The sequence below is a fragment of the Anolis sagrei genome, chromosome 13 (genome assembly GCF_037176765.1).
Source record: "Anolis sagrei isolate rAnoSag1 chromosome 13, rAnoSag1.mat, whole genome shotgun sequence".
NCBI classification, from domain to species: Eukaryota; Metazoa; Chordata; class Lepidosauria; order Squamata; family Dactyloidae; genus Anolis; species Anolis sagrei.
Genome location: NC_090033.1, coordinates 17,870,513 through 17,882,533, shown reverse-complemented (window position 1 = coordinate 17,882,533; position 12,021 = coordinate 17,870,513). Strand labels below are relative to the sequence as shown.

At 36.1% G+C, this 12,021-nt stretch overlaps 1 pseudogene; it reads left to right on the top strand.

The window, feature by feature from the left end:
• LOC132764672 (uncharacterized) overlaps window positions 1-4,884 on the top strand; it is a 50,371-nt pseudogene extending 45,487 nt beyond the window's left edge.
• Window positions 4,885-12,021: the final 7,137 nt, after the last annotated feature.

Below are 12,021 nucleotides of genomic sequence, written 5' to 3'. Positions count from 1 at the left end.
AGGTAAACCATGGACAGATGGGAAAGGTAAAGCACATGCAGGTAAACCATGGACAGGTAGGACAGGTAAAGCATATACAGGTTAACCATGAACAAATAAACCATGGATAGTTAGGACAAGTAAAGCACATACAGGTAAACCATGGACAGCTAGGACAGCTAAAGCACATACAGGTAAGCCATGGACAGGTAGGACAGCTAAAGCACATACAGGAAGTCATGGACAGGTAGGACAGCTAAAGCTCATACAGGTAAGCCATGGACAGGTGAAACATGGACAGGTAAACCATGGACAGGTAGGAAAGGAAAAGCACATACAGGTAAACCATGGACAGGTAGAACAGGCAAAGGACATACAGGTAAGCCTGGAAAGGTAGGACAGTCAAAGCACATACAGGTAAATCATGGACAGGTAGGACAGGAAAAGCATATACAGGTTAACCATGAACAAATAAACCATGGATAGTTAGGACAAGTAAAGCACGTACAGGTAAACAATGGACAGCTACGACAGGTAAAGCACATACAGGTAAACCATGGACAGGTAGGACAGCTAAAGCACATACAGGTAAACCATGGACAGGTAGGACAGCTAAAGCACATATAGGTAAACCATGGACATGTAAACCATGGGCAGGTGGGGCAGCTAAAGCACATATAGGTAAACTGTGGACAGGTAAACCATGGACAGGTAGGACAGGTAAAGCGCGGACAGGTAAATTATACACAGCTGGAACTATCAAACCACAGCCAGATACAATATAGATGGCTAGGGCAGGTACACCATAGACTATGGACAGGTAGGACAGGTGAAGCACAGAGAGGTAAGACAGGACAGGTAAACGAGACACTCAAAGCAAGGCTCTCCTTCTGCCCAGGTGCTGCTTCAACCACGACTGCTGCTACAGCAAACTGAAGCAATGCGACACCACAACAGACAAGTACAAATTCACCATCAAGGACGGAACCATCACCTGCGGTGAGTTGTAGTTTGACAAGGGCTTTCTCCTTCTCTTTAGAATAATTGCATATATATATATATATATATATATATATATATACACACACATATATATATATATATACACACACACACATATACATATACATATATAAATATAATACATAAAATATAAATATACAAACATAATCATGTAATAGTGTAATATAAATAAAATATATTAATACATTATTCTAAAAATATAATATAATATTTTATATAATAATACAGATAAAATAAAGTAATAAATAATTATATTAATATTAATATAATATTAATATAAATACTAATGTAATTGTATAATATAAATAAAATCTATTAATATATTATTTTAATAATATAAGATATTAATATTAATATTTATATTTTATTTATAAAATACTATAAATGTACAGAACTAACATAATGATGTAATAATATAATGTAATGTAATAGTATAATATAAATAAAATATATCAATAGTCTTCCAAAAATATAATATTTTATATAATAATACATATAAAATAATAATATTTATATTTATATTATTTTATAAATAAAATATAAATATTATTATTTTATATGTATTATAAGATAAAATAAAATATTATATTTTTAGAAGGCTATTGATGCATTTTATTTATATTATACTATTACATTATTATATTATATTATGCAGTACTAATATAATAATGTAATAATATAATATAATAATGTGATAGTATAACATAAATAAATATATCAATATATTCTTCTAAAATCTATTATATTTCTATATAATAATACAGATAAAATAATAATAATAATAATTATATTTATAAAATAATATTATTATACAATACTGATATATTAATGCAATAATATAGTATAATAATGTAATAGTATAACATAAATAAATATATCAATATAGTCTTCTAAAATATAAAATTATATTTTATATAATAATACAAATAAAATAATAATTATATTTATATTTATAAAATAATATTATTATACAATACTAATATAATAATGCAATAATATAATATACTAATGTAATAGTATAATATAAATAAAATCTATTAATATATTATTTTAATAATATAAGATAACACGAATATACATATAATAGAGCTAAATATAAATATACTAATTTAATAATAATATAACACTATTATACATATAATAAATATAAATATACTAATTTAATAATGTAATAATATAATATAATAATGTAATAGTAAAATATAAATACATTTTATTAATATATTAATAAAATATATTAATATATTAATAATAATATATAATATAATAGTATTTATTAAAATAGTATAATATAATAATATTATAATAAATGGTATAATATAATATATAATATAATAATACTATTTATTAAAATAGTACATATAATAAGAATAATAAATAGTACAATATAATAATATATAATACCATAATACTATTTATAACAAATAGTATAATACAATAATATGACAATAATAAATAGTATAATGTATAATATCATACTATTTATAAAAATTGTTTAATATAATATGATAATAATAAACAGTATAAAATCATATTATATAATATAATAATATTAATACAATAATACTAATATACACATAATACAGATAATATAAATATACTAATATAATAATGTAATAATATGACTTAATAGTATAATAAAAAACTATTACCAGATTTTAATAATATAATAATAATAATAATATACAAATAATACAGATAAATATAAATATAATAATGTAGTAATATAATATAATAATGTAATAGCATATTATAAATAAATATAAATATATTATTCTAATAATATAATGATATAAATATAACACAGATAAATAATATAAATATACGAATGTAATAATGTAATAATATAATATGAATATAATAAAATATAATAATAATATGAATATAATAAAATATAATAATAGTAGAACTATAATAATAAAATATATTAATAATATAAATATTAATATAAAATACTATATTAACGTGATATTATATAAATATAATATAATATATACTAAAATATAATATGAATATAATAAAATGTAATAGTAGAAATATAGTAATAAAATATATTAATAATATAAATATTAAAATAAAAATACTGTAACAATGGAATATTATATAAATGTAATATAATAATAAATACTAAAATATAATATGAATATAATAGAATAGAATAGTAGAAATATAGTAATAAAATATATTAATATAAGTATTAAAATAAAAATACTATAATAATGTGATATTATGTAAATATAATACACTAATATGTACTAAAATATAATGTGAATATAATAAAATATAATAGAAAAATATAGTAATAAAATATATTAATAATATAAATATTAAAATAAAAATACTATAATGTAATATTATATAAATATAATACAATAATATATACTAAAATATAATATGAATATAATAAATTATAATAGTAGAAATATAGTAATAAAATATATTAATAATATAAATATTAAAATAAAAATACTATAATAATGTAATATATAAATATAATATATACTAGAATATAATGTGAATATAATAAAATATAATAGTAGAAATATAGAAATAAAATATATTAATAATATAAATATCCCAGTGTTCCTTGCTCTCTCCATTGGCGCCATGAACAAATAAAATAATAAAATAAAAATACTATAATAATATAATTATATAAATATAATATATACTAGAATATAATGTGAATATAATAAAATATAATAGTAGAAATATAGAAATAAAATATATTAATAATATAAGTATCCCAGTGTTCCTTGCTCTCTCCATTGGCGCCATGAACAAATAAAATAATAAAATAAAAATACTATAATAATATAATTATATAAATATAATATATACTAGAATATAATGTGAATATAATAAAATATAATAGTAGAAATATAGAAATAAAATATATTAATAATATAAGTATCCCAGTGTTCCTTGCTCTCTCCATTGGCGCCATGAACAAATAAAATAATAAAATAAAAATACTATAATAATATAATTATATAAATATAATATATACTAGAATATAATGTGAATATAATAAAATATAATAGTAGAAATATAGAAATAAAATATATTAATAATATAAGTATCCCAGTGTTCCTTGCTCTCTCCATTGGCGCCATGAACAAATAAAATAATAAAATAAAAATACTATAATAATATAATTATATAAATATAATATATACTAGAATATAATGTGAATATAATAAAATATAATAGTAGAAATATAGAAATAAAATATATTAATAATATAAGTATCCCAGTGTTCCTTGCTCTCTCCATTGGCGCCATGAACAAATAAAATAAAAAAACAAAAAAAACAATAATAATATAAATATAAAGCAGATAAAATAATATAAATATACTAATGTAATATGACTATAATAAAATATAATAATAGTAGAAATATAATAATAAAATATATTAATAATATAAATATCCCAGTGTTCCTTGCTCTCTCCATTGGCGCCATGAACAAATAAAATAAAAAAATAAAAATACTATAGTAATGTAATGTTATATAAATATATAATAATATGTACTAAAATATAATATGAGTGTAGTAAAATGTAATAGTAGAAATATAATAGTAAAATATATTAATAATATAAATATCCCAGTGTTCCTTACTCTCTCCATTGGCGCCATGAAAAAAATAAAATAAATAATGCAACGCAATGGCAATAAATGCAATGTTCCTTTCTCAGGTGAAGGAACGTCGTGTGAAAAGCAGATCTGCGAATGCGACAAAACCGCCGCTATTTGCTTCAAGGACAACCTCAAAACCTACGACGCAAAATACCGCTTTTACTTGGACACCAACTGCAACGAAAAACCGCCGTCCTGCTGACCTGCCGTCCCAAAAGACACCCCGATTCCTTCCAAATAACAACAACAACAACAACAATAAATATTATATTGAACTTTCTCTCGTTTCCCTTATTTTTTCAAATTTGGAACATGATTGTGCTTTAGTGCAGGCCAAGGTCTTTGGGCGCTGCGCCCAGTGTGCCGATTACCACTGGGACCCCCTTGACTGGCTTGTGCAGTTCGATCTTTAAATCCTCATATCGTGTCAGCGTTTCCAGTTGTTTCTCTTCAATCCTGCTGTCACGTGTTCATGGCGCCAATAGGGAGAGTAAGGAACACTGGGATGCCCGTGGTGGAGGAAACACATACAATCTAGGATTGAATTTTCTCCTAGATTGGGTGGTGGGAAGTGTAGTGTTGGTGGAGGACATTAGCAGAGCTCTTGGACATATTCATGGTGCCAATGGAGAGAGTAAGGAACACTGGGATGCCCGTGGTGGAGGAAACACATAAATCTAGGATTGAATTTTCTCCTAGATTGGGTGGTGGGAAGTGTAGTGTTGGTGGAGGACATTAGCAGAGCTCTTGGACATATTCATGGTGCCAATGGAGAGAGTAAGGAACACTGGGATGCCCGTGGTGGAGGAAACACATACAATCTAGGATTGAATTTTCTCCTAGATTGGGTGGTGGGAAGTGTAGTGTTGGTGGAGGACATTAGCAAAGCTCTTGGACATATTCATGGTGCTAATGGAGAGAGTAAGGAACACTGGGATGCACATGGTGGAGGAAACACATACAATCTAGGATAGAATTGTCCCCGTATGAAAGCCTTTCCTTGGGTGGTGGGCAGTGTGGTGCTGGTGGAGGACAGTAGCAGAGCTCTTGGACATGTTCGCAGTGTGGTGTTGGTGGAGGAGATAACCAGAGGACATGTTCATGGTGCCAATTGAGAGAGTAAAGAACACTGGGATGCCCGTGGTGGAGGAAACACATACAATCTAGGATGAAATTGTCCCCTAGATTGGGTGGTGGGCAGTGTGGTGCTGGTGGAGGACATTAGCAGAGCTCTTGGACATATTCATGGTGCTAATGGAGAGAGTAAGGAACACTGGGATGCCCGTGGTGGAGGAAACACATACAATCTAGGATTGAATTGTCCACTAGATTGGGTGGTGGGAAGTGTGGTGCTGGTGGAGGACATTAGCAGAGCTCTTGGACATATTCATGGTGCCAATGGAGAGAGTAAGGAACACTGGGATGCCTGTGGTGGAAGAAACACATACAATGTAGGATTGAATTGTCCCCTAGATTGGGTGGTGGGAAGTGTGATACTTGTGGAGGACATTAGTACAGCTCTTGGATATATTAATGGTGCCAATGGAGAGAGTAAGGAACACTGAGATGCACATGGTGGAGGAAACATATACAATCTAGAATGGAATTGTCCCTGTATGAAAGCCTTTCCTTGGGTGGTGGGCAGTGTGGTGTTGGTGGAGGAGATTACCAGAGGTCATGTTCATGGCACCAATGGAGAGAGTAAGGAACACTGGGGTGCCTGTGGTGGAGGAAACACATACAATATAGGATTTGTCCCCTAGATTGGGTGGTGGGAAGTGTGGTGCTGGTGGAGGACATTAGCAGAGCTCTTGGACATATTCATGGCGCCAATGGAGAGAGTAAGGAACACTGGTTTGCCTGTGGTGGAAGAAACACATACAATGTGGGATTGAATTGTCCCCTAGATTGGGTGGTGGGAAGTGTGGTGCTTGTGGAGGACATTAGCAGAGCTCTTGGACATATTCATGGTGCCAATGGAGAGAGTAAGGAACACTGGGATGCCCATGGTGGAGGAAACACATACAATCTAAGATTGAATTGTCCCCTAGATTGGGTGGTGGGAAGTGTGACACTTGTGGAGGACATTAGTACAGCTCTTGGATATATTAATGGTGCCAATGGAGAGAGTAAGGAACACTGAGATGCACATGGTGGAGGAAACACATACAATCTAGGATGGAATTGTCCCTGTATGAAAGCCTTTCCTTGGGTGGTGGGCAGTGTGGTGTTGGCGGAGGAGATTACCAGAGGACATGTTCATGGCACCAATGGAGAGAGTAAGGAACACTGGGGTGCCTGTGGTGGAGGAAACACATACAATATAGGATTTGTCCCCTAGATTGGGTGATGGGAAGTGTGGTGCTGGTGGAGGACATTAGCAGAGCTCTTGGACATATTCATGGTGCCAATGGAGAGAGTAAGGAACACTGGGATGCCCGCGGTGGAGGAAACACATACAATCTAGGACGGAATTGTCCCCGGATGAAAGCCTTCCCTTGGGTGGTGAGTAGTGTGGTGTTGGTGGAGGACATCGGCAGAGCTCTTGGGCATGTTCATGGCGCCAATGGAGAGAGCAAGGAACACTGAGGTGCCCATGGTGGAGGAAACACATACAATCTAGGATGGAATTGTCCCCTAGATTGGGTGGTGGGAAGTGTGATACTTGTGGAGGACATTAGTACAGCTCTTGGATATATTAATGGTGCCAATGGAGAGAGTAAGGAACACTGAGATGCACATGGTGGAGGAAACATATACAATCTAGAATGGAATTGTCCCCGTATGAAAACTTTTCCTTGGGTGGTGGGCAGTGTGGTGTTGGTGGAGGAGATTACCAGAGGACATGTTCATGGCGCCAATGGAGAGAGTAAGGAACACTGGGGTGCCTGTGGTGGAGGAAACACATACAATATAGGATTTGTCCCCTAGATTGGGTGGTGGGAAGTGTGGTGCTGGTGGAGGACATTAGCAGAGCTCTTGGACATATTCATGGTGCCAATGGAGAGAGCAAGGAACACTGGGATGCCCCTGGTGGAGGAAACACATACAATCTAGGATGGAATTGTCCCCGTATGAAAACCTTTCCTTTGGTGGTGGGCAGTGTGGTGTTGGTGGAGGACATTAACAGAGCTCTTGGACATATTCATGATGCCAATGGAGAGAGTAAGGAACACTGGGATGCCTGTGGTGGAAGAAACACATACAATCTAAGATGGAATTGTCTCCTAGATTGGGTGGTGGGAAGTGTGGTGCTGGTGGAGGACATTGGCAAGGCTCTTGGACATATTCATGGTGCCAATGGAGAGAGTAATGAACACTGGGATGCCTGTGGTGGAGGAAACACATACAATCTAGGATGGAATTGTCCCCTAGATTGGGTGGTGGGAAGTGTGGTGCTTGTGGAGGACATTAGCAGAGCTCTTGGACATATTCATGGTGCCAATGGAGAGTGTAAGGAACACTGGGATGCACATGGTGGAGGCAACACATACCATCTAGGATGGAATTGTCCCCGTATGAAAGCCTTTCCTTGGGTGGTGGGCAATGTGGTGTTGGTGGAGCACATTAGCAGAGCTCTTGGACATGTTCATGGTGCCAATGGAGAGAGTAAGGAACACTGAGGTGCCCATGGTGGAGGAAACACATATAATCTAGGATGAAATTGTCCCTGAATGAAAGCCTTTCCTTGGTTGGTGGGCAGTGTGGTGGTGGTGGAGGACTCTTGGACATGGAGAGAGCAAGGAACACTGGGATGCCCCTGGTGGAGGAAACACATACAATCTAGGATGATATTGTCCCTATACGACACGGCACTCACTATAACTGGCAATGTCATTTAGAGGGAGGGTCTTTGTTGTATCCCGAGTAGCGGAACCTATAGCTGTTTGTGGAAATGGGAGCTTGTCTGTGGAAGTGGACACCCCAGCCACACACACACACACACATACATATGCATACATACATACACACATAACATTGAAATCATAACAGTTTGGCCCAATTCTATTGATGTTTGAGTCCGCAGTGCTCTCTGGATGTAGGTGAACTACAACTTCCAAACTCATGGTCAATGCCCACCAAACACTTCCAAGATTTTCTGTTTGTCATGGGGGTTCTGTGTGGGAAGTTTGCCCCAATTTTGTCGTTGGTGGGGTTCAGAAAGCTCTTTGATTGTAAGTGAACTATAAATCCCAGCAACTACAACTCCCAAATGGCAAGACCTATTTTCCCCATACTCCACCAGTGTTTACCTTTGGGCATATTGAGTATTCGTACCAAGTTTGGTCCAGATCCTTCATTGTTTGAGTCCACAGCACTCTCTGGATGTGGGTGAACTACAACTCCCAAACTCAAGGTCAATGCCCACCAAACGCTTCCAGTGTTTTCCGTTGATCATGGGAGTTCTGTGTGCCAAGTTTGGTCCAATTTCATCATTGGTGGGGTTCAGAACGCTCTTTGATTGTAGGTGAACTATAAATCCGGGTAACTACAACTCCCAAATGTCAAGGTCTGTTTTCCACAAACTCCACCGGTGTTTACCTTTGGGCATATTGCGTATTCATGCCAAGTTTGGTCCAGATCCATCATTGTTTGAGTCCACAGCGCTCTCTGGATGTAGGTGAACTACTCCTTGCTCTTTGATTGCAGGTGAACTATAAATCCCAGCAACTACAACTCCCAAATGGCAAGACCTATTTTCCCCATACTCCACCGGTGTTTACCTTTGGGCATATTGAGTATTCGTACCAAGTTTGGTCCAGATCCTTCATTGTTTGAGTCCACAGCACTCTCTGGATGTAGGTGAACTACAACTCCCAAACTCAAGGTCAATGCCCACCAAACCCTTCCAGTGTTTTCCATTGATCATGGGAGTTCTGTGTGCCAAGTTTGGTCCAATTCCATCATTGGTGGGGTTCAGAACGCTCTTTGATTGTAGGTGAACTATAAATCCCAGCAACTACAACTCCCAAATGGCAAGACCTATTTTCCCCATACTCCACCGGTGTTTACCTTTGGGCATATTGAGTATTCGTACCAAGTTTGGTCCAGATCCTTCATTGTTTGAGTCCACAGCACTCTCTGGATGTAGGTGAACTACAACTCCCAAACTCAAGGTCAATGCCCACCAAACCCTTCCAGTGTTTTCCATTGATCATGGGAGTTCTGTGTGCCAAGTTTGGTCCAATTCCATCATTGGTGGGGTTCAGAACGCTCTTTGATTGTAGGTGAACTATAAATCCCAGCAACTACAACTCCCAAATGGCAAGACCTATTTTCCCCATACTCCACCGGTGTTTACCTTTGGGCATATTGAGTATTCGTACCAAGTTTGGTCCAGATCCTTCATTGTTTGAGTCCACAGCACTCTCTGGATGTAGGTGAACTACAACTCCCAAACTCAAGGTCAATGCCCACCAAACCCTTCCAGTGTTTTCCGTTGATCATGGGAGTTCTGTGTGCCAAGTTTGGTCCAATTCCGTCATTGGTGGGGTTCAGAACGCTCTTTGATTGTAGGTGAACTATAAATCCCCGCAACTACAACTCCCAAATGTCAAGGTCTGTTTTCCACAAACTCCACCAGTGTTCACATTTGGGCATATTGCGTATTCATGCCAAGTTTGGTCCAGATCCATCATTGTTTGAGTCCACAGCGCTCTCTGGATGTAGGTGAACTACTCCTTGCTCTTTGATTGCAGGAGAACTATAAATCCCAGCAACTACAACTCCCAAATGGCAAGACCTATTTTCCCTCAAACTCCACCAGTGTTCACCTTTGAGTATTTGTACCGAGTTTGGTCCAGATCCTTCATTGTTTGAGTCCACAGCACTCTCTGGATGTAGGTGAACTACAACTCCCAAACTCAAGGTCAATGCCCACCAAACCCTTCCAGTGTTTTCCGTTGATCATGGGAGTTCTGTGTGCCAAGTTTGGTCCAATTCCATCATTGGTGGGGTTCAGAACGCTCTTTGATTGTAGGTGAACTATAAATCCGGGTAACTACAACTCCCAAATGGCAAGACCTATTTTCCCCATACTCCACCAGTGTTCACATTTGGGCATATTGCGTATTCATGCCAAGTTTGGTCCAGATCCATCATTGTTTGAGTCCACAGCACTCTCTGGATGTAGGTGAACTACAACTCCCAAACTCAAGGTCAATGCCCACCAAACACTTCCAATATTTTCTGTTTGTCATGGGGGTTCTGTGTGGGAAGTTTCCCCCAATTTTGTCGTTGGTGGGGTTCAGCAAGCTCTTTGATTGTAGGTGAACTATAAATCCCAGCAACTACAACTTCCAGATGGCAAGACCTATTTTCCCTCAAACTCCACCAGTGTTCACATTTGAGTATTCGTACCAAGTTTGGTCCAGATCCTTCATTGTTTGAGTCCACAGTGCTCTCTGGATGTGGGTGAACTACTCCTTGCTCTTTGATTGCAGGTGAACTATAAATCCCAGCAACTACAACTCCCAAATGGCAAGACCTATTTTCCCCATACTCCACCAGTGTGTACCTTTGGGCATATTGAGTATTCGTACCAAGTTTGGTCCAGATCCTTCATTGTTTGAGTCCACAGCGCTCTCTGGATGTAGGTGAACTACTCCTTGCTCTTTGATTGCAGGAGAACTATAAATCCCAGCAACTACAACTCCCAAATGGCAAGACCTATTTTCCCCATACTCCACCAGTGTTTACCTTTGGGCATATTGAGTATTCATACCAAGTTTGGTCCAGATCCTTCATTGTTTGAGTCCACAGTGCTCTCTGGATGTGGGTGAACTAAAACTCCCAAACTCAAGGTCAATGCCCACCAAACCCTTCCAGTGTTTTCCGTTGATCATGGGAGTTCTGTGTGCCAAGTTTAGTTCAATTTCATCATTGGTGGGGTTCAGAACGCTCTTTGATTGTAGGTGAACTATAAATCCGGGTAACTACAACTCCCAAATGTCAAGGTCTGTTTTCCACAAACTCCACCAGTGTTCACATTTGGGCATATTGCGTATTCATGCCAAGTTTGGTCCAGATCCATCATTGTTTGAGTCCACAGCGCTCTCTGGATGTAGGTGAACTACTCCTTGCTCTTTGATTGCAGGTGAACTATAAATCCCAGCAACTACAACTCCCAAATGGCAAGACCTATTTTCCCTCAAACTCCACCAGTGTTTACCTTTGGGCATATTGAGTATTCGTACCAAGTTTGGTCCAGATCCTTCATTGTTTGAGTCCACAGCACTCTCTGGATGTAGGTGAACTACAACTCCCAAACTCAAGGTCAATGCCCACCAAACCCTTCCAGTGTTTTCCGTTGATCATGGGAGTTCTGTGTGCCAAGTTTGGTCCAATTCCGTCATTGGTGGGGTTCAGAACGCTCTT